Below are 23,162 nucleotides of genomic sequence, written 5' to 3'. Positions count from 1 at the left end.
ATCAGTTCATGTGTATTCTAATATCGAAAATGGAAAACTCAGTATTACTCTCTAGATTCTTCGTTACTTGTTTTTCTGTTAAGGTCCAACACACTGCCTTACTAACGATTGCTGGAACTATCTTTTTTCTAGAAATCGTAACTGATGAAAGTGAGAGTTGGAAATCCAGGTTGTTATCATTCCCCGTTCGCTAACGGCTGGTACGCTACTGCTCTGCAGGCGACACTTGCTGATCGTCGCAAGGGGGCGCCTTTAAGGGCTAGGATACACGTGAGAGTTTTGTATTCTCAGACGGTTTGGCACTATCAGACAGTAGCTGCAGAACTGTTTACGTTGAGAATTTTACCTGATAGTTACTGCCTGATAGATCCTTGCGAGAGTCATGCGAGAGCAGATGTCGGAAGCGTGTACACACAGCAGAGTGAGAGTATATGTGAGAGCTGAGAGATCACTCTGCCCGAGTTTTTTCTGTGGTAGTTCTGTATTCTGTGCGTAAACGAAGAAACTGCGGTGTAATAGCGTCGGGCTGCAGCTGCATTTTTAATACTTCTGGTGGCAAATAAATAAACGACCGTGTGTGTGTTGGACAAGAGGGCGGATTACGCGGCGGGATGATTTTGGAGCACGCAAGAATCTCATCGTAGAGCTTGTCATGGAAATTCCACAACAATACCAAGGTTTACGAGAGTGACATCGATGGAGATGGACTAAATACTCATTGTAATTGGAACAAAAATTGCCAATATTGTAAGAAGTGTATATTCTATTGTCTATTGTCAAACCACAATTTATGAAAGATGTTTATATTTTATTAATAGGATTAAGTAGGAATAATTAATATTGTCATGGAAATAATTGTGGTAGCAGGGAATATCTGCACTACTTTTTCTTGACAACAATAAAATTTTTGCAAAGTTTTACGTTGATGGTTTTTGGGATGGATTATAATCAGTACTGCAACATTGCTGGCAAAAATTAATTATATTCTGAAAACGCTTCAAATGTTTCTTGTTGGAAATGAAATGATTTTACAAACGTTCAAATGGGACTTACTGTTTTACAATAATCTTACATCTAGCATTGCGCAAACATACCTTCAGCAGTCTTGAGTTTCTCAAAAAAATAATTCAGTAATATTAGTACCTCTTATGATAATAGTTAGCTGATGTCTCCGTACATCTGTTTATAATCTCTTGTAAATCATAGCTGGTGGCTGGCAGGCACACCGCTCCTCTCAACCTCTCGCTTCAGACCTGCTACCGACTCGCTTCACTTCTCGTTTACTACTGACTTCCTACGAACGCAGAAGTGCGGTCTCTCCTGCCAACAATGCTTTCTGGTGCAGACATTCCCTGCCACCACAATTATTTCCAACATGACAAATATTAATTATTCCTACTTAATCCTATTAATAAAAATATAAACATCTTTCATAAATTGTGGTTTGACAATAGACAATAGAAATATACACGTCTTACATGATGCCTAAATGTACTACTAAATTCCACTTACAGAAACATTTGTTTATGTTATTGACTGTCACATAATGTAATATGTATTGTAGGCTGAATTCACTACAGATGGAAAATGTGTTGTTTATGTAATTGTTTAAAACTATAAACTTTTTCTATAGTCACACAAAGTGACATATTTTGTCCTTTTAAACGTAAAATAAATAATTTTATGAGCACAGAGGAAAGAGATGATGTAAAATTTGGTACTAACTGTATCAACCATATCCGTGAACCTTTCGACAAAATGATTATACCTGTACCTTAATTCCTGTGCTTCCCCATGGTTATGGAGCACAAATAAAGTGAACAGTGACCCACGTTACTTCAACCTACGATGTTTTCTATGACGTGTCGGCATACCAAGATGCACACCATCACTACTAAAGGACAATTGGAGTTGGAACTCCTACCTGATGTAGCTGCGGCAACTCAGGCAATTCGACGGTTAACTTAGTGTTTGGTTACACTAAAACTATGGATAAAAGAGACGACGGAATCACATGGCGAAACCTGGTGTTGTGCTATGTGAGGGAAAGAAACGGACTTTTGAGTGCATTCACAGATAGTTGCCAGTGCTTTGACTGTGCTATCCAATTCCTTTTTTTCCCTTCTTTGAATATGGTACTAATAGATGCCAATTTTAGCAGAAAAAATTATAATGAAACATAAACTATGTTCTAATTTTTTGCCATGAATTACTATTAGAGATATAAATAACTTTTACTACCCGATGTACACTTCCAACTCACTGACTCATATTATTTGTATATTTTGATGTATACTCTTTTGAATATTCTCTTTGTTAGACTTAGGAAAACAAATTCTTATGACAGTATATGTATGTGATTTGTTGAAAGAAATATTTTATCATTAACTTACTTATTACTACACATATTTCTATAATCAAATGTTCTCCTTACGTCAGGCCCAAATGACTTAACGACGTAGGAAAATTTTAAGGAAACCCAGTGGAGGGTTATGTAAGAAGTGTATATTTCTATTGTCTATTGTCAAACCACAATTTATGAAAGATGTTTATATTTTATTAATAGGATTAAGTAGGAATAATTAATATTTGTCATGTTGGAAATAATTGTGGTAGCAGGGAATATCTGCACCAAAGTATTGTTGATATAACTTTAAAAAGGGCGGGAGAAACCGCGTACGGATACATTTTAAGAAAAGAGCGGGAAAGGCCGCGCATTGATACATTTTGTAATGGTAGCAGGGATTGTCTGCACCAGAAAGCATTGTTGGCGGGAGAGACCGCACTTTAGCGTTCGTAGGATGTCAGTAGTAAGCGAGATGTGAAGGGAGTCGGTAGCAGGTCTGAAGCGAGAGGTTGAGAGGAGCGGTGTGCCTGCCAGCCACTAGCTATGATTTACAAGAGGTTATAAACGGATGTACAGAGACATCAGCTAACTATTATAATAAGAGGAACTAATATTATTGAATTAATTTTTTGAGAAACTCATGACTAATAAAGGTATCTTTGCGCATTGCTAGTTGTAAGATTATTGTAAAAAGTAAGTCCCATTTGAATGTTTGTAAAATCATTTCATTCCGAATATAATTAACTTTTGCCAGCAATATTGCATTTCTAATTATAATCCATCCCAAAAACCATCAACGTAAAACTGCAAAATTTTATTGTTGTCAAGAAAAAGTTTAACTATGAATTACGTAACTTCAGTCAAATTAATTAAAGAATAACGTCAGCTTTGCTATTAAAGAATGTCAGCTTTGGTAATAAATACAGCCACTAATTATGAAAGCCCACCAGCAGCTAATAGAGTATAGTAAAACAGAGTAACTATATTCATGTCGCAGTTCGATGTAGCAGTCAGATGGCGATCCAGTAACAGTAAAAAAAAGATAAAGAACAGTTTTGGGTTATTGCAAATAACGACTGAGGGCCACGACGACAACACATTCTATGTTTCGTCGAAATAATCAGAAAATCACTTTTAATAAGCAGCAATTAAATTTGTATGCGAAGATCGAGAAAGAGAATAAATTTCAAAGGGAAGATTTCATTTGTTAATATTAAGCAAGAGAAAGAAATCCTAAGGGAAGGTTACATAGGTTATTGTAAAAGGGGAGGTTATCTTTAACAAAAGAGGTATAGAGGAGACGGGAAGGTTTCAATATATATTCTATTGTGTGGAGATTCGTTAGTGTTAAAGACAGACTGCTTGTGACACTAATATTTATAGCATGAACTTCATTTATTCTCTTTAATATTAGGTAAAGTAACAGTTACGATGAAATAACATTAGGCCAATTTCATCCTGTACCAACAGACGTTCAGAAACCAAGTAGGATACCTGATAAACGAAACATTTATAAATATACATTTATTTGAGCTTTTTACTTGTATCGACTCAAGAAACCTCTCTTAAATTCCTGAAGGCATGTTCTTCAACACCCAATATGATAATATAATCAATAAATAACACGTCACATGAAACTGTAGATACAATTGTATTAATGGAAGTTAAACGGCAATTTCCGCGTTCCCAGTTAAATGCGCAACTTCGTCCTGAGTCCACTTTCTGGCTGCTTTCTTCTTTACGAGCAGCCCTTAGTGGCTCGCCATCACAGTTTTCTTTATCTTAAATATCTTTCTGACTAATGCCCTTTTGGTATATTTATTATTTTATAAATGACATATAAGTACTGCCAGTCTTTCACGACGATTCCGTACTTATACTCTATCATACGTCTTTAGTCATAATTCTGTGACCATGTTATAGAATATGGAACATTCTTTGATTTCAATTCTGAGGAAGACACTCCTAGCAGTGTTGAAATCAGGTTAATTTGTTAAAAATAGTGACCGAGCGCTGATTTTCTTTCAATTGTTTCTTCATTACTTTTTTTGCCGCCACATGGCTAACGTTCACTCAGCGCATACCTACTGCGACAATAGTCTCAAGTTCAGGCAGTGCCAGTACCCGTTTACACAGCGGCTCACTGCAGTGTTGTTGTGGCGCAGTGAGTATCGCGCTAGTCTTGCTTTCATTTTGCGATATTAGCATGAGATCGAGTCTGTAGTGTCAACTTCATTACTTTTGTTTGTTAATTCTGTTTAATATGTCTATGAGGTTTTTATATGTTATTTGTTGCATAGGAATAAGGAAGTGTAGAACTTTCGAAGCAGGCTGTCCGATTAGGAGGTAAAACGGGCGATTTCTTAGCTCAGAAACATGCCATGGCCACATATGATGCCACAAAACTTGTAGTTTCGTAGATGCTTTCGTTTAATGTGTCCATGAGTGCGCCAAAATACAGGTTGTATCTAAAAGGATCATCCGATTTGGCATGTATATATTTCTGAAACCAATAAACATGTACAATGAATTTTGTTATTTTAAGAACGGGAAACACAAAAACTATTTTTTGATACCTTTTCATAGGTGTTCAATATGCCCCCCTTAAGATGCACGGTATATGTCAATGCGGCCGGCCGCGGTGGTCTCGCGGTTCTAGGCGCGCAGTCCGGAACCGTGCGACTGCTACGGTCGCAGGTTCGAATCCTGCCTCGGGCATGGATGTGTGTGATGTCCTTAGGTTAGTTAGGTTTAAGTAGTTCTAAGTTCTAGGGGACTAATGACCACAGCAGTTGAGTCCCATAGTGCTCAGAGCCATTTGAACCATTTGTCAATGCGGTACTCATAAATTGTTCCCACACTGCAGCGAGCATGTCTCGAGTTACAGCTCCCACGGCCGCTATTATGAGATGTCTCAGTTCATTCATAGTTGATGATTACGGAGGCACATTAAACAGTCTTTTATAAACCCCCACAAGAAATAACCACATACAGTCAGGTCCGGTCACTCTCGAGGCCAGTAATGTAAGCCTGAATCATTTGGTCCAGTGTGACCGATCCATCGTTCAGTAATACTTTGATTTAAAAATTCCCGCACTTCCAGATGCCAGTGTGGCGGTACCTCATCCTGTTGGTAAATGAAGTCGTTCGAATCAGTCTCCAACTGTGGGAAAAGAAACTTCTCAAGCATATCTAAATACTGTATATGCTTCCTGTATCAATATTCTCGGCAAGGGAAAATTGACTATACACCTTTTCCTGTGAAACTGCACAAAACCCATTTTTGGAGAGCCCCTCTCATGTTGCACAACTTCATGTGGTTGTTCTGTACCCCATATTCTCACATTATGGCTTTTCACCTTTCAGTTTTAATGGAATGTTGCTTCGTGACTAAACGCTAAGTGTGGAAGAACACTGCCGTCCTCCGTCTTTCCAAAAATGAAATTACAGAACTCCACACATTGTTGTTTGTTAACTTCACGAAGAGCTTGCAGTAGCTGAATTTTGTATGGTTTAAGTGTAAACGTCGGCGCAACACACGCCAGGCGGACATCGGGGGCGCGTTGAGCTGTCGAGCTGCACGGCGAACGGAATTTTGCGGACTCCTTATGAAACTATGGCGGATGCGTTCGACGTCTATGTCTGACACTTGGGGACGGCCCGGCGATTTGCCTTTACGCAAACAACCTGTTTCTCGGAATTTTTCAAGCCATTGTCTTATGCTCTGTGCTGTAGAAAGATTCACACCGTACTTAGTACGAAAGCCAACGCTGAACAGTTGCTACTGACGTGCACTGCTCAAAATGTAGAACACAAAACGCTTTCTGTTATCCCAACACCATTTTGACTAGAACTGAAGTGGGCGCACACTGCTGCTACCTAGCGGGAACCTTGTAAAACTCGAGAGTGTGCTCTTTCCAATAGTACGTTGTTCACGCACATATCTCAAATAACGTAATAGTTATAATTTTCTTTTAAATGGGATGATTTTTTTATACACCCTGTATATTACCAAGATGTGGTAGTGCACAAACTGTGAAATATGGCAAATGTCTGGGACGCAGTATGACCGCTCAGCATTCTCATAAATAATTGCGGTCAAGAAACTTCCTGGCAGATTAAAACTGTGTGCCGGACCAAGACTCGAACTCGGGACCTTTGCCTTTCGCTGGCAAGTGCTCTACCATCTGAGCTACGCGAGCACGACTCACGCCTCAACCTCACAGCTTTACTTCTACCAGTACCTCATCTCCCACATTTCCAGGAGTACATTTGGATATGTTGTGTTGTCGGGAATGAGATTTTCACTCCGCTGCAGAGTGAAAATCTCGTTCTGGAAACATACCCCAGGCTGTGGCTAAGTCATATCTCAGCAATATTCTTTCTTTCAGGAGTGCTAGTTCTGCAAGGTTCGCAGGAGAGCTTCTGTAAAGTTTGGAAGGTAGGAGACGAGGTACTGGTGGAAGTAAAGCCATGAGGATGGTGCGTGAGTCGTGCTTGGGTAGCTCAGATGGTAGAGCACTTGCTCGCGAAAGGCAAAGTTTCCGAGTTCGAGTCTCGGTCCGGCACACAGTTTTAATCTGCCTGGAAGTTTCATATCAGCACACACTCCGCTACAGAGTGAAAATCTCATAAAGGCGGTCAAGTTTAGGCTCGTTCTGCGCACGGCATGCATTTTCCGACAGCCAATGAGTGTTGAGTAGTGTTCTGAGTGCTCTGCTGTGAATGTCGTACCCAATGCGAACTTTAAACGAGGTCGTAGCGAGTTATTTATTGAATATATTCCATTTGTTACGAGTTGCCCTGGTTGATGGTGATGGTAAGCGACTGTTTCTGGACAAGCAGGATAAACTCTTAAATCAAGCGCAAAGCACGTGTGTGGGCGTACCGCGCAACTGTCGATCGGTACCGGCAACAATGCAATCACCGTCCATTTCTCGCCCTGCGCGAACTGCCATCGTTCGTGGATCGGACTACAGTACTTTCAGTACAACTTTACTTGCCGGAGAGCTACGGCGGGCAACTCTCAAGAGACGATGATTGCCGTCTACACGAGAGATCCAAACTCGCAGCGCGCGACTATCTGAGATGTTGCCCCACTCTAGGCTTCTGCCGGTGAGCTGACTCCCGGTGCTGTTGACGCGTTACGTATCACTCGTAAAATCCGTCCGAGAGTGAGAAAATGTAGCTTAGGCTAATTCGAAACCTGACCGAGAACGACGACCTGCTGCTGAGGCACTGGCGCGCACTGCTGTAGTATTGGCGCCGTGTGAGTAGAGTGACGGCCCGCGGATCCTCGAAGCCGTGGCGGAGTTTTTGCCCCTGGTGGTGGTGCCTGGGCTCCACACGACATGCGGTGCGGCGGTCGCTGCTCCCACGAGCTGTCAGCGCGCTGACTCAGGCAGCGGCAGCTGAGCGAGGACGCGCCTGGGTGCGACGCGACGCGCCGCTTTTTGCGCTGCTGTGGGCCGCGCCCCCGCCCCCGTCCAGCAGCGACGCTCCCACAGCTGCTGGAGGCTGCCTGCCGAACGAACCGCCTCCTCCACTAGCAGTCTCGTGGAAACGTTGACTCACACACTGAAGAGCCAAAGAAACTGGTACACTTCCCTAATATCGTGTACGAACCCCGCGAACACCCAGAAGTGCCTCAGCACGAGTGACATGGACTCCACTAATGTCTGAAATGGTTCTGGATAGAATTTACACCATGAATACCTCAGGGCTGTCCGTAAATTCGTAATAGTACGAGGGGTGGAGGTCTCTCCTGAACTGCACATTGCAAGGCATCCCACATATGCTCAATAATGTTCGTGTCTGGGGAGTTTGGTGGCCAGTGGTAGAGCCACTCTGTAGCAATTCTGGACTTGTGGGTATCACACTGCCCTGCTGCAATAGCCCAAGTCCGTCGGAATGCACAATGGTCATGAGTGGATGCAGGTGATCAGATAGGATGCTAACGTACATGTCACTTTCAGACTCGTATCAAGACGTATCAGGGGTCCCATATCTCTCCAACTGCAGACGCCCAACACCATTACAGAGCCTCCAGCAGTTTGAATAGTTCCTGCTGACCCGTCGGGTCCATGGATTCTTGAGGTTGTCTGCATACCCGTACACGTCCATCCGCTGGATACAATTTAAGTGGGACTCATCCAAGCTGTCTGTCATCCAGTCATCAACAGTCCAATATCGGAGTTGACGGGCCTAGGCGAGGCGTAAAGCCTTGTGTTCTTTGGCGCTTCACTGACCACGCCGGCCGCTGTGGCCCAGCGGTTCTAGGCGCTTCAGTCCGGAACCGCGCTGCTGCTACGGCCGCAGGTCCGAATCCTGCATCGGGCATGGATGCGTGTGATAGGTTAATTAGGTTTAAGTAGAGCTAAGTCTCGGGGACTGATGACCTCAGATGTTAAGTCCCATAGTGCTTAGAGCATTTCAGTGACCACACCACCAGTATAACAACGAAATATACACTGAAGTGACAAAAGTCATGGGAAACGTCCTAATATCGCGCGTGCTATGTTGTCCGAACAAGACACAGCTAGGACATAAACACCACAGGCGCAAAGATGCGAGCTGTTGCCAGTGCCATGAACTCGCCACTTGCGCGAGTTCCACTAGCGCCACTGGCGGCGCTGAGGATGAGGATATCGACGACGACTCAAAGGCCAATTGCCGGCCGAGTATAATCCGCCAATGACAGGACGACAACGTACAGAAGTCTACTCGGAAGATAGAAGAGCAGTTCTCGCCCACTTGGTTATAGATCATCCTCCGGGGATGACATAGACAGGGAATGTCGTTTTGTGAACCTTAGAAGTGAACAGACAGTTGCTGTAAATTGCATTTCCTATGTACTGTGCAGTTTACCTACGATTACTTGCACTTAGCTATTGAGGGTCTTTTTGTGTTATATTACAAGCATTATTGCAGACTTCATGATTCAACTAGTCACAAAGGTAAGTAAACCTTTTAACTCATTAGTGTTATTGGAGTGTTGTAGAACCTTCGTTCTCCTATCCTGTTACCTGACCCTTGGGCACAGTTCTGTAATTGTGGCAGGGAGAGATTGTCTTAGAGGTGTACGGTACCAGAAGCCGTTTCATGAACCCGCAAGCTCGGCTTACCGTAATTACAGTGGCAATTCGGCCTCCTCAGCAGTAGCTACGAGGCCTTTACAGAACTAACAACGAAGTTTACAAAAGTGTGGACCTCCTTTCGCCGGCGTGGTGCGGCAGCTCGACGTAGCATGGACTCGAGAGGTCGTTGGAAGTCCTCTGCAGAAATATCGAACCATGCTGCATCTATAGCCTCCCATAACTGCGCAAGTGTTGCCGGTGCAGTATTTTGGGCACACGAACTGGCCCCTCGATCGTGTCCGATAAAAGTTCGATGAGAATGATGTCGGGCGACCTGGGTGGGCATATCATTCGCTTGAATCGTCCAGAACGTTCTTCAAACCAATCGCGAACAACTGTGGCCCGATTATCTGGCGCATTTCCATCCATAAAATTTCCATCGTTGTTTGGGAATATGAAGTCCATGAATGGTTGCAAACGGTCTCCGAGTAGCTAAAACAAGCATTCTCCTTGAATGATCCGTTCAGTTGGACCAGGGGACGCAGTCCATTCCATGTAAACACAGTGCATACAATTATGGAGCCACCACCAGCTTGCATAGCGCCTTGTTGACAACTTAGCACCATGGATTCGTGACGTCTTCCCCACACTTGAAACCTATCATCGGCTCTTACCAGCTAAAAGAGGGACCCATCCGACCAGGCCATGCTTTTTCAGTTGTCTAGGATGTAACCGCTATGGTCATGAGCCCAGGAGATACGCTGCAGGCGATGTCGTGCTGTTAGCAAAGGCACTCGCATCAGTCGTTGCTGCCATAGCCCATTAACGCAAAATTTCTTCGCACTGCCCTAATACGCTCGTAACGTCCCACAGTGATTTCTGCCGTTATTTCACACAGTCTTGCTTGTCTGTTAGCACTGACAACTCTATGCAAACGCCGCTGCTCTCGGTCATTAAATGAAGGCCGTCGACCACTGTGTTGCCCAGGATGAGAGGTAATGGCTGAAATTTGGTAATCTCGGCATAGTAGTCTTGACATTGTGGGTCTCGTAATATTGAATTCCCTACCGATATCTCAAACGGAATGTGCCACGCGTTTTTCTCTTTCCATTCCGCTTTCAAAGTGTGCTAATCCCCGTCGCGCGGCCATAATCACGTCTGACCTTTTGACACGAACCACCTGAGTACAAATGACAGCTCCGCCAATGCACTGCCCTTTTATACCTTGTGTGTTTGGCACTACCGCCATCTGTATATGTGGATGACTTTTGTCAGCTGAGTGTATATCACCAGAATTCCAATTTTTATTGAAATTAAACCTCCTACTTGGCGGAAATGGATGTTCAAATGGCTCTGAGCACTATGGGCCTTAACTTGTAAGGTCATCAGTCCCCTAGAACTTAGAACTACTTAAACCTAACTAACCTAAGGACATTACACACATACATGCCCGAGGCAGGATTCGAACCTGCGACCGTAGCGGTCACGCAGTTCCATAGTGAAGCGCCTAGAACCACTCGGCCACAACGGCCGGCAAATAGCTGTTACCTGCTGGTATCATTCTTTCCTTTGCAGTCAGATGGAGAGTCGTTATTGGGTAGCACGGAACTTTGGTGACGACGGGCCGTCATAAAATGACGTATAATGAGCAGAATAACGTGCATTACACAAAGACGAAATCGTAATCGGACTTCCTGACGGTAAATTTTTATTGCAAGGCTCGACTAATAAAAGTACAAATGTGTATGCAATGCTGCGCAGATGGCGCCTAATCAACTCGTCACCAAACCAATGGTTCCCCAACATTCTTACAAAATGAAACATAAGAAAGAGGCTTTACAAAGCGTTAGTAAAGGATACAGGTGCAATTTCTAACAAATACAAAAAATAGATTAGGTTAATCACTTCTACAATTAAAGACAGGACTACAGACAGCAAGACAATGGTGTGCTTACATTCTACTAGACGTGAGACAAGAGTGACAAGGAGGAGGCTATGCTCCTTACTTAGCTTCAAAACAGAGAATAATCGAAAATTAATCACAGTTACATTCTGTACACACGATATGAGTTATGTAGAACCTCATAATATTGGCTTGCTGACATTACGAGGCATATTAATTAACTAACAGTTCGAAATTTCAAAGCACAATTTTCACAAATGTCGATGCTACAATGTTATTCGGATTTTTAAAACACTGAAAAAATATATAAGACTTACAAATTCGCTTTCAAAGAAATGTAAACATGAAAACATGATCTGAAACATAATGCATCAATAACTTAAGTCGGTATAAATGCCATTATTCACCTCAAGATAACGAACCGGACACGAAATGGCACAGTCCTATTTTGCATCAAAATTTCTCAATGTTAATCAAGCAAACATTTGAAAATTAATCAAAAAATGGCTCTGAGCACTATGGGACTCAACTGCTGAGGTCATTAGTCCCCTAGAACTTAGAACTAGTTAAACCTAACTAACCTAAGGACATCACACACATCCATGCCCGAGGCAGGATTCGAACCTGCGACCGTAGCGGTCTTGCGGTTCCAGACTGCAGCGCCTTTAACCGCACGGCCACTTCGGCCGGCCAGAAAATTAATCCAGGAAGACAACAGGACAGGTGTAAGTAATGAAACTTCCTGGCAGATTAAAACTGCGTGCCAGATCGAGATTCGAACTTGGGACCTTTCCCTTTCGCGGGCAAGTTCTCTACCCCAGCAGGACTCACGCCATCTCACAGCTGTACTTCCGCCAGTACCTCGTTTCCTACCTTCCAAACTTCACAGAAGTTCTCCTGCGAAAGTGCAGAACTAGGGCTCCAGGAAGAAAGGATATTGTGGAGACGTGGCTTTGCCACAGCCGAGGGGATGTTTCCAGAATGTTTCATTCAGTTATCAGTAATCTCATCGCACTCCGTGTTTATCTTGCGTTTTAACAGTTTCTTACCAACATAAAAGCAATACCTAATATTTAGTTTTGCACCCTTCAGTTTAGGAGAAGTACTGAATATTTAAAAAGCACTGATTTGGTTTGATCTGTCCGACAGATTGGTTCGTTATGCTCCGTAACTACCTTGGTGCTTTTCGGGGGGTGTAGAACGTGTACCGGCACGCGATTTCTCCCTTTCCATTTCTCCTCATCGACATAGTCAAAACACTAAAACTTACATGCACTCACTACTGTGATCTATTAGTAGACACTGCTATGATATAACACCCGCATTCTGCTAAGGAAGTAAGCCATTCTGCCGAAGAAATAACGTACCACTATGGGTTTCCCAAGCAACAATGTCATATGACCTTTTCCTGTTTGCCCGATGACCACTCAACAAACCGGAAGTTGATGAGTAGTTAATAAATAGCAGTGAAATGAAATTTGTGTGCTTTTCACTTAAATGTGAAACTATTCTACCGTCAAGCGAATATATTTACAAACTCACTCTACTCATATTTTCTCCTTTAATATTTTACTTTTTTTTCATCTCGTCTCCAATTTCCTATGCTACTCACTCTGCAAAAATTAGTGTGAATTAAGTTTATGGTTATGAACCTTTCCTAGCCCTTTAGACCTCTCACGTGCTTCGAGGTGACGAAGTCTCGCATGGGAACGTCCTTTGTTTTGCTGGCGTCTGTAGGTGACACGCGCACGAGGAAAACCGCGAACATGCCCTCACCCAGTCACGAGTTGTTTACTGCACCGCGCCTCGGATAACGCAGGAAACAATTTCCCCTTCTTCTGTAATGCGCCGCATTGTAGCTAGCGGCGAGGAATTGGTAACGACACAGAAAAGCCGTTGGCATGATAGCGACATTGTCCTGCAACACAGGACGTTCAGCACTTCGTAGTCTATTTAAATGCAAGCCTCATGAGTTAGGCAGGGAGAACCTGTGTAGCAAACTGAAAAACGTGGAATATTCTCTAACGTGAACATTAAGCGTCTAGTAACGAAAATTGTTTCTGGCCTCTAACTGAAAAAGTATCATGATCTCTCCATTGGCAAAAGATTCCGGAATAGTCCCCCATTCGGATCTCCGGGATGGGACTGCCAAGGAGGAGGTGACCATGAGTAAAAGATCAAATAACCAACGAAAGAATGTTGTTCTGCAAGTCGGGGCGTGGAATGTCAGAAGTTTCAACCTGGTACTGAAGGTGGAAAATCTGAAAAGGGAAATGCAAAGGCTCAATTTAAATGTAATAGGGATCAGTGAAGTGAAATGGAAAGAAGACAAGGGTTTCTGGTTAGATGAGTATAGGGTAATATTACCAGCATCAGAAAATGATATAACGGGAGTGGGATTCATAACGAATAGGAAGGTAGGGCAGCGATTATGTTACTGTGAAGAGTTCAGTGATAGAATTGTTCTTATCAGAACCGACAGCAAACCAACACCGGCAACGATAGTTGAGTTATACATGCCGACGTCGCAAGTTGAAGATGAAGGGATAGAGAAAGTATATGAGGATACTGAATAGGTAGTACAGTATGTAAAGGGAGGTGAAAATCTTGTAGTCATGGGGTACTGGAATGCAGTTTTAGGGAAAAGAGCAGAAGAAAGGCGGTACGTGGCCCCTTTAATACGACCTTGGACAATCCATACCACCACTTATCAGGACGGGAAACTGGATGACGATTCATGACTGGTAGTCATACTTTGATTTACACATAGTTAATTCATTAACATAAGCTTCCTTCAGATAATTCCCCACAATCATCAGTACAACGCAGCAGTTACTTAGTATAAGTTCTTATTGAAACAAAACAGTTATCAGAACCCAACAAGTATAACCATAAAATGCATATAAATCAGTTAAGAAACAACTAGCAAACACAAAATTGCCGTGGCTTCGCCACACTTAACAAAAGCTTACAACTCACAGTACAGTTCCTATCAGAATGAGCCAGCCACTTAATTGCATTTGATTATTACACGGCCCAACACGGCCCAAACAACACTTAAAACTCACATGGTTAACTACAATTCACTAGAACATGGATATGAAACATAAGCAAGAAATATTGCCATGAAACAAACCCAGATTTCACTTTACTTGATTACACACTAACTTAAATAGAGATATGACTTCGACTGAACAAGCACTGTGGACTGTTTATTACTACAGAAACAGATCACTGCAATTAGCCCAAAATTACATGACAATCGATAGAAAGAATTTAATTACTTTACACTTCCTCTATTTGCTAACGTTTACTTAGTTGCAGGTCTCCCTTTATGTAACGCAAAAAAAATTGTTTACACATTACAAAATCATAATCAAATTAAAAAACGCGTTTTACCCGCCTTGGCGGAAAGGAAAGATATACTAAACTTTTGGCATGGGGTCTTCGCCCAAAGCAATCCAGCCATGGCAGGGTTACGTAAACACAGCAGGACCTAGGCTGCGGGTTACACCTCACTCCCTGCCAATGCGTTGCACTTACAGCAGTTTTTGACATACACAGGTCAATTGCAAGTCTCTGAAACACATAAAAAAGTACAGGGCAGAATCCTTGCACCAGACATATGAGCATCAGTCTACAAAATGTTCCGTCCACAGCAATCACTGACCTTTAAATTGAAACCATTTAAGAACGATTCACCGATAATAGTAATATCACTTAGGTGCAGTTTTCACTCACTTAATACCCTTAATAACCAATTAGAGAACAACCAGTACAGTTATAACTAAGACTTCACTACGAAGCCAACATTTAACCAGCTCACACGGAGCTCATCCCAATATTTCCTGATTAACGGCTGTGTAAGTTCCACAATCATCTAGTGAGTGAAGAGCCTCTTAACACGTCGCTCAGCCACGTACACTAACGGTCAACTTACTTCACGTTTGCACACAGCACAACTCAGCGGCTCAAGCAGCTTAATCATTTTACTTCAGGGACCTTTCCCGTGATAGAAATCACGAAACTTGGATCTCCGAGCTGCCCCAAAACACAGACTTGCCGACCAATACAACTCCGCGGCATATCAGGCTGATAGGGCACATCCGGTCGCAGTCGACACTCCTTTCTCCGGATACGTCCCAAGTCTCTCAATGTTTTCTTTTCGAAAGCTGACGGCCAACTCTTGAAGCCCGCCAACCCGGAAGAAAGCCACACGATATCCAAAGATCACATATAAACTCCAAAATCGATCGCAACGATATAACGAGCGTACCCGGTGCTGGCGCCAGTCCACCACGGCTCAGGGTTACGGGAGAATATAGACTTTGTACTGGGAATGAGAGAGAAGAAAGACTTAGATCTGCAATAAACTTGAGCTAATAACCAATACTCTGTCCACGAATCACCAGAGGAGGAAGAGTACTTGGAAAAGGTCGGGAGAGACGGGAAGATTTCAGTTATATTACATCATCGTCAGCCAGAGATTCCGAAATCAGATACTGGATTGTAAGGTGGTACCCAGGAGCAGATATGGACGCAGATCTCAATGTAGTAGTGATGGAGAGTAGGCTGAAGTTTAAGAGACTAGACAGGAAGAAGGAATGAAGAGATAATCTTGAAGTTCACTGAGGCTATAGATGCTGCCTTAAGGAATAGCTCAGTAGGCAGTTCAGCTGAAGACGAATGCACATCCTTAAAAAGGGCGATTACAGACATTAGAAAGAAAAACATTGGTAAGTGCGAAGAAACCATGGGTAGCGAAGAAATACTTCAGTACAAATAAGTTCAGGAAAAATCCAGGAATACAGAAATACAAGTTACTTAGGAATGAAATAAACAGGAACTGCTGGGAAGCTAAGGCGAAATGGCTACATGAAAATGGTGAAGAAATCAGGAAGGAAATCATTGCTGGAAGGACTGACTCAACATATAGGAAAGTCAAATAACCTTAGACGAAATTAAAAGCTAGGGTGGTAACATTAACATTGGGAATCCCACTATTTAATGCAGATGAGAGAACGGATAGGTAGAAGGAGTACATTGAAAGCGTCTGTGAGGGGGAAGACTTGTCTGATGATGTGACAGAAGAGGACACAGGAATCGGTATAGAAGAGAGGTATGGGATCTAATATTACAATCAGAACTTAAGAGAGCTTTGGAAGACTTAAGATTGAGCAAAGCAAGAGGGATAGGTAACATTCCATCAAAATTTCGAAATTATTGCGGTAAGTGGCAACAAAACGACTTATCCCGTTGGTGTGCAGGATGTACGTGTCTGGCGATATGCCATTTGACTTTCGGAAAAACATCATTCACATATTTTCCAAGAGTGCCAGATTATGTTGCTAACAAGAATAATATAAAGAGGAATGGAAAAGAAAACTGAGGATCTGTTATATGACGATCAGTTTGGCTTTAGCAAAGATAAAGGCAATAGAGAGGAAATCTGACGTTGCACTTGATAATGGAAGCAAGACTGAAGGAAAATCAAGACACATTCAGTGAATTTATCGATTTGGAAACAGCGTTCGTCAAAGCAGAGTGGGGAAAAGATGCTCTAAATTCTGAGAGAAACAGCGGTAAGCTGTAGGGAAATACGGGTAAGAGGAAACAATGAGAATGGAAGACCAAGAACGAAAAGCTAGCGTCAAAACAGGGTGTCAGACAAGGATGTAGTCTTTCGCCCCTACTGTTCAGTCTGTACATCGAAGAAGCAATGACGGAAAGAAAAGAAAGGTTCAAGAGTGGAGTTAAAATTCAGAGAGAAAGGATATCAATGATAAGATCCACTGATGACAGTGCTATCCTCAGAGAAAGTATAAGAGAATTACAGGATTTGCTTAATGGTATGAACAGTCCAATGACAACCGCTAGGTTTAATCCATGAATTGAAGGAGTAATGACGAAATTAATGTAAAGGCTGAGCGAGGGGAGTGAAATTCAGGATGAAAGGATTTCAGTTATGAGATTCGCTGACGACATTGCAATTTTCAATGAAAGTGACGCAGAAATACACGGTCAGTTAAATGGAATGGACAGTGTAACAAGCACACGCAATGCATTGAGAGTAGATTGAAGAAAGATGAAAGTAACGAAACGCAGAAGAAATTTGACTAACTATAAACTTAGCATCAAGATTGGTGACCATGAAGTAGAGGAGATGAAGAGATTCTGCTGGAAGGAAAATAACATATAACGGGTGAAGCAAGGAAAACACAAAAAGTGGACTAGCAAAAACAGAGGGCATTCTGGCTAAAGGAATTCTACTAATATCAAACATAGCCATTAATTTGAGGCAGAAAGTTCTGAACATGTGCGTTTGGAGTACAGCATTGTGCGATAGTGATAGACGGACAGTGGAAAAACTGGAGAAGAAGAGAATCGCGGCATTTGAGATGTTATGATGCAGAAGAATGTTGAAAATTAGATGCGCTGATAAGGAATGAGGAGATTCTCCGGAGAATCGTCGACGAAAGGGATGTATGGAATACACTGACAAGAATAAGGGACAGAATGGTAGGACGTCTGTTAATACACCAGGAAATAATTTCTCTGGTACTGTAGAGGGAGCTGTAGAGGATAAAAACCATAGAGGAAGACAGAGATTGGAATATATCCAGCAAATAATTGCGGAATTAGGTTGCAGGTGCTATTCTGAGATGAAGAGGTTAGCGCAGGAGAGGAATTCCTGGCGGGCCGCATCAAACCAGTCAGAAGACATGACTAAAAAAAATCTTCATACATTCATAACGAATGAAGTTCAGCAGAGGCAAGCTAAACTATATTTGCTTGATACATATTCTTATTTTACTTCTGCAAATGTTATTTGGGACATACTGTAAACTAGACTTTCGTTGTTATCAGTTACTACAGAATCATTCTAATTCCTGTAGTGTCATACAGTCTTTGTTGTCATATTGCTGCCCAAATTATGTATCACCATTTTTTGTCTGTTTTTCCTCTGTTTAAAGTTGGCTAGCAGAAAGATCAACACTTTAAACGTATAATTCAAGTTCTTTTTGAATTACATAGATATTTATATCGTCTGGAAATTACAGCAATTTACTTTTTAGCACCAATTTTTATTCCTTTAATAGGGATTTCGTTTCTGTTGCACTCTCTCTAACCATATTACATGGAAAGGCAGAATGACGAGAGATTTGCGATACACCTCTGCCGGCCTATTTTCAGGAGGCAATATTCAGGTCTTCGCGACAAAACTCACTCAAAAGAAACTTACCCTGGCCACAGATGGGCTGATTAAATGGTGTGAAACTGGTACCAGGCGGTCATGCGAGGCTCCACCGCTGACGTAAGTCATGGCAGTGAAGGGTGTGTGTATGTGCCAGTCTGTTGTACGGAATTAGCGCGGTAAGATGGTTCGACTTAGGGGCCGGAGAGAAATGCACAAAGGAGCTATCGTATTTGCATGTCCATATCGTGTATACAAGGAATGGTGTACCACTGACAGCTACATAACAAGGTGCGTGCAGTAAGTAATGCAATACATTTTTTCTGAAAGCAGATTGGTTTTATTCAGGATTTCAGTGCACCATACGATTACCCACTCTTTTGGCTAGAAAATCCTATTTTTCAATATAATCTCCGTTCAGTCGGACGGCCTAACGCCACCTTACTGAGAAGGCCTGTGCATCCGTATGCTACCACTCTACTGGTCGATTCGGAGTCAACGTCTTGCTGCTTCTCTACCTCCTCACCATGTACGCGTGCTTCATGGGGCCAAACAGATGGAAATACGAGATCCGGTCTGTAAGGTGGATGAGGAAGAACAGTCTAATGAAGTTTTCTGTGCTCCTCCCGGGTGTGCAGACTTATGCGATTCCATGCGTTGTCGTGGATAAGGAGAAGTTCTTTTGCATTTTTGTGGCGAAGAACACCCTGAAGTTGTTTCTTCAGTTTCCTGAGGGTAGCACAATACACTTTAGGGTTGATCGCTGCACCATGAGGGAGGACATAAAGAAGAATAACTCCTAAAGAGTCCCAGAAGATCGTCGTCATGTCTTTACCGCCTGGGGGTGGGGTTTTGAACTTTTTCTTCGGAGGAGAGGTGGTGTGACGCCACTGGATGGATTGCCGTTTTGTTTCCGGTACGAAATGATGAACCTATGCTTCACTGCCTATGATGTTGGACAAAAAAATAATCTCGGTCAGCCTCGTAACGCACAAGCAGTTCCGCACTGATAGTCCTTTGTTATTCTTTATGGTGTTCTGTTAGGCGGCGAGAACCCCAGCGTCCACACACCTTTGAGTACCCCAACGGAAGGACGAGTGTATCAGCACTACCAATATAGACGTCCAGCTGTGCAGCGACGTGTTTCACCGTCAGTCGACCGCCTAGAGTAAGTGTATCGGAACGTTGCAACAATGCAGGACTCACAGCTGTGTGCGGCCGTCCGACACGAGTGAGATGGGACAGACTTGCCCAACGACTCATCATGCTTTTTTTTCCTGTCAGCTCTCCGTAGACATTCTACAAGCTCCTATGAGTATCTGTGATGCTCTGATTATCAGGCAAAAGAAACTCAATAAGGGCTCCCTGCTTGGAAGGCACGTCTGTTACAGACGGCATTGTATAGTGCCGCCACCAATCGGAACTTCTATAGGGATTGTAAGGGACTATTCTGAGATGTCACATAGCAAATTTCGCCTTTTTCAACCGAAAATGGCCGAGAAAGAAAGGTGTTGCATTATTTACTGAATGCCTCTCGTAACACGGCATCAGAATAGGGGACGTAAAGAGATCCTAACCAAAAGAGACTATAGACGAGAATCATATCTTCTCAATAACATCCAGTTTGAAACAAGACAGGAACTGCTGCTGTCAGTAAATGCAGTCCAGATCATGCATTCTTCTAGCGAACATTGCGAAGGGAACTGCGTGGAGTCGAGAACCTCGCAAAAGGCCATTACCTTAAGCAACATATACATTTTTATTGGTCTTTTTCACTGACGCACATGTACATTACCATGAGGGGTGAGGTACACGTACACACGTGGTTTCCGTTTTCAATTACGGAGTGGAATAGAGTGTGTCCCGACATGTCAGGCCAATAGATATTCAATGTGGTGGCCATCATTTGCTGCACACAATTGCAGTCTCTGGCGTAATGAATGTCGTACACGCCGCAGTACATCTATTGTGTAATGTCGCCGCAGGCCGCCACAATACGTTGTTTCATATCCTCTGGGGTTGGTTGTAGGCACATCACGGTACACATTCTCCTTTAACGTACCCCACAGAAAGAAGTCCAGAGGTGTAAGATCAGGAGAACGGGCTGGCCAATTTATGCGTCCTCCACGTCCTATGAAACGCCCGTCGAACATCCTGTCAAGGGTCAGCCTAGTGTTAATTGCGGAATGTGCAGGTGCACCATCATGCTGATACCACATACGTCGACGCGTTTCCAGTGGGACACAGTCTATTCCACTTCGTAATTGAAAACGGAAACCACGTGTGTACGTTTACCTCACCCCTCATGGTAATGTACATGTGCGTCAATGAAAAAGACCATTAAAAAGGTGTTAGCATGTGGACGTAATGTGCTGTTCCAGTCTCTTCTGTACCTAAGGTCCATCACCGTTCCCTTTGGATCCCTACGTAATTCGGTGCTCTCCGATACACACGATCGAACAGCGGAGGAGTGGTACTCAAGCGTCAACTTTAGGTTACAATATCTCCGGATGTAATTAACATTTTACAATGCAACAAACGGCACTGATTACGTACTTGTTTATATGTTCAGATGTGCTAACAAAACTAACGGGGTTCCATTTTAAAAAACGTAGGTTTGTGTTAAAAAACATACTTCCGTGCATTTTTGTATGGTTTGTATTAAACAAGTACACTAGCCCCTCTCCTCACGTTCCGTCTGTGGAATCGGTTTCTTCAGTATTTGATGTGGTTTACGAAATATATCCAGCGGTAATGTTAGGTGACTCACCCTGTATACAACATAGAAGGAATTCTACGTGCTGCTCACGTTAGGGCCTGTGCACTGAGAGTCATTAAAATTCATGTATTTTAGCAGGCTTCCTGTGTTCACAAATTCTTTTGCACGAGTAGCCTAAACAGTAGATTGTATGTTGCTACCCTCACCTATGTTGTATCTCTGGAACCGATACATGGTCACAATGCTACTGCCCAACCCTGCAAGTAGGATCGAACCGATGCTCTTAAGTCCAGAGTATTTCTGTTTCGATCAGTCTGTGCACTTACTCTTCCAGAGAAAACGTTGACTAACATTAATCCGGCAACAGTATTTTACTCAGTTGCCTTAGCTACCATACTGGCACAGAGAGTACACACTCTAATCAGAAGCCTCTGCGCACGTTTCAGTGGCATTAATATGTGGTATGTCCTCACTTTGCCTGCGTGTCGGCCTGAAATCTTTCAATAAGGTTCCTGAATGTCTGTGGAGATATGGTTGGCCATTCCTTCTCAAGAACCGGAAACAGAGAAGGTAGTAATGTTGGACGCTGCGATATGGAGGGAAGTTGATGTTCGATTTCGTCCCAAAGGTGCTCCATTGGGTTCAGCTCGGAGCTCTGGGCAACTTAGGGCATTTGAAGCATGTTATTGTCGACATACCGCTGCTTCTCTGATACTGTTTTATAACAGAACGCATTGTCATGCTGATAGAAACAGTTATTGTCTCCTAACTATTCCTCTATTGTGCGCAGTATACAATTCTGTGAAATATGTTCATTTCTTTCCGCATTTAGCATTGTGTTAAGTGCAACAAAGAGACACACCCTAACTATGAAAAACACATCCATATCGTAACACCGGTTGGTCCGCCCTTCACTATTGACTCTACACATGATGGCATCTCGCCAAACTCAAACCATTCCTTCGCATTCATCACTCCAGTTGTAAGGAATGTGTTAGAACTCTCCATTACATTGATTAAGTATTACATTGAGTATCGAAACGTCGGTTAAAGCGTCTCTTAGCGCTGACTACAGAAATGTGTGGCTAAAGAGGAGTTGCTAGACCATTGTGTCCCATTCTTTTTAACCCCCTGCGCACAGTCATTGTGCTAGCTGGACTATAAACAGCACTTTGGAACTCCTTCCACTGATTACAACGTAGGCACTGCTCTACGGTCCCCGTCCGTCCGTCAGTATATCAGGACTACCTCGGTGTAGTTGTGGTTGTTCCATAGCGTTTGCACTTCACTAGGCTCTGGGCTCTCTGATCGACCCATTCTAATGTAACTGCTTCTCGACTGAAAACACAATGGTCCTCGTCTCCTTTTGTACTGGCGGATAAGCCTCCCGTGACATCTACTAGTCAATTCGGCATTACGTAGGCTGTCAGGACATTTTTGATCAGACATGGTAATGGAAAATGGAAATGAACGTTTGGCGTCATTGGCCGGGAAGCCCCTTGCGGGGCAGGTCCGGCCGCCTTGGTGCAGGTCTTATTACATTCGAAGCGACATTGGGCGACCTGCGCGCCGGATGGGGATGAAATGATGATGAAGACAACACAACACCCAGTCCCTGGGCGGAGAAAATCTCCGACCCAGCCGGGAATCGAACCCGGGGCCCGTAGGACGGCAATCCGTCACGCTGACCACTCAGCTATCGGGGCGAACAGACATGCTAATCAATGTAATCAATGAGTCACAAGCGTGTTTTTAAAATCTTTATTGAATAACATCTATAATATCTATACAAATTAACCCACCACCTTAGTGATTAGTGGGTCGTAATTTTACTACAAAGTTATATATTATCAGCAGCTTATGATTATTATTACAATGTTACAATGTTTATTTATGAGCTACAGACAGTGTGACAGTACAAG

Source organism: Schistocerca nitens, chromosome 6 (assembly GCF_023898315.1).
Source record: "Schistocerca nitens isolate TAMUIC-IGC-003100 chromosome 6, iqSchNite1.1, whole genome shotgun sequence".
Taxonomy (NCBI): domain Eukaryota; kingdom Metazoa; phylum Arthropoda; class Insecta; order Orthoptera; family Acrididae; genus Schistocerca; species Schistocerca nitens.
The sequence above is the reverse complement of the archived record's forward strand: the minus strand, read 5'-3'. Positions refer to the sequence as shown.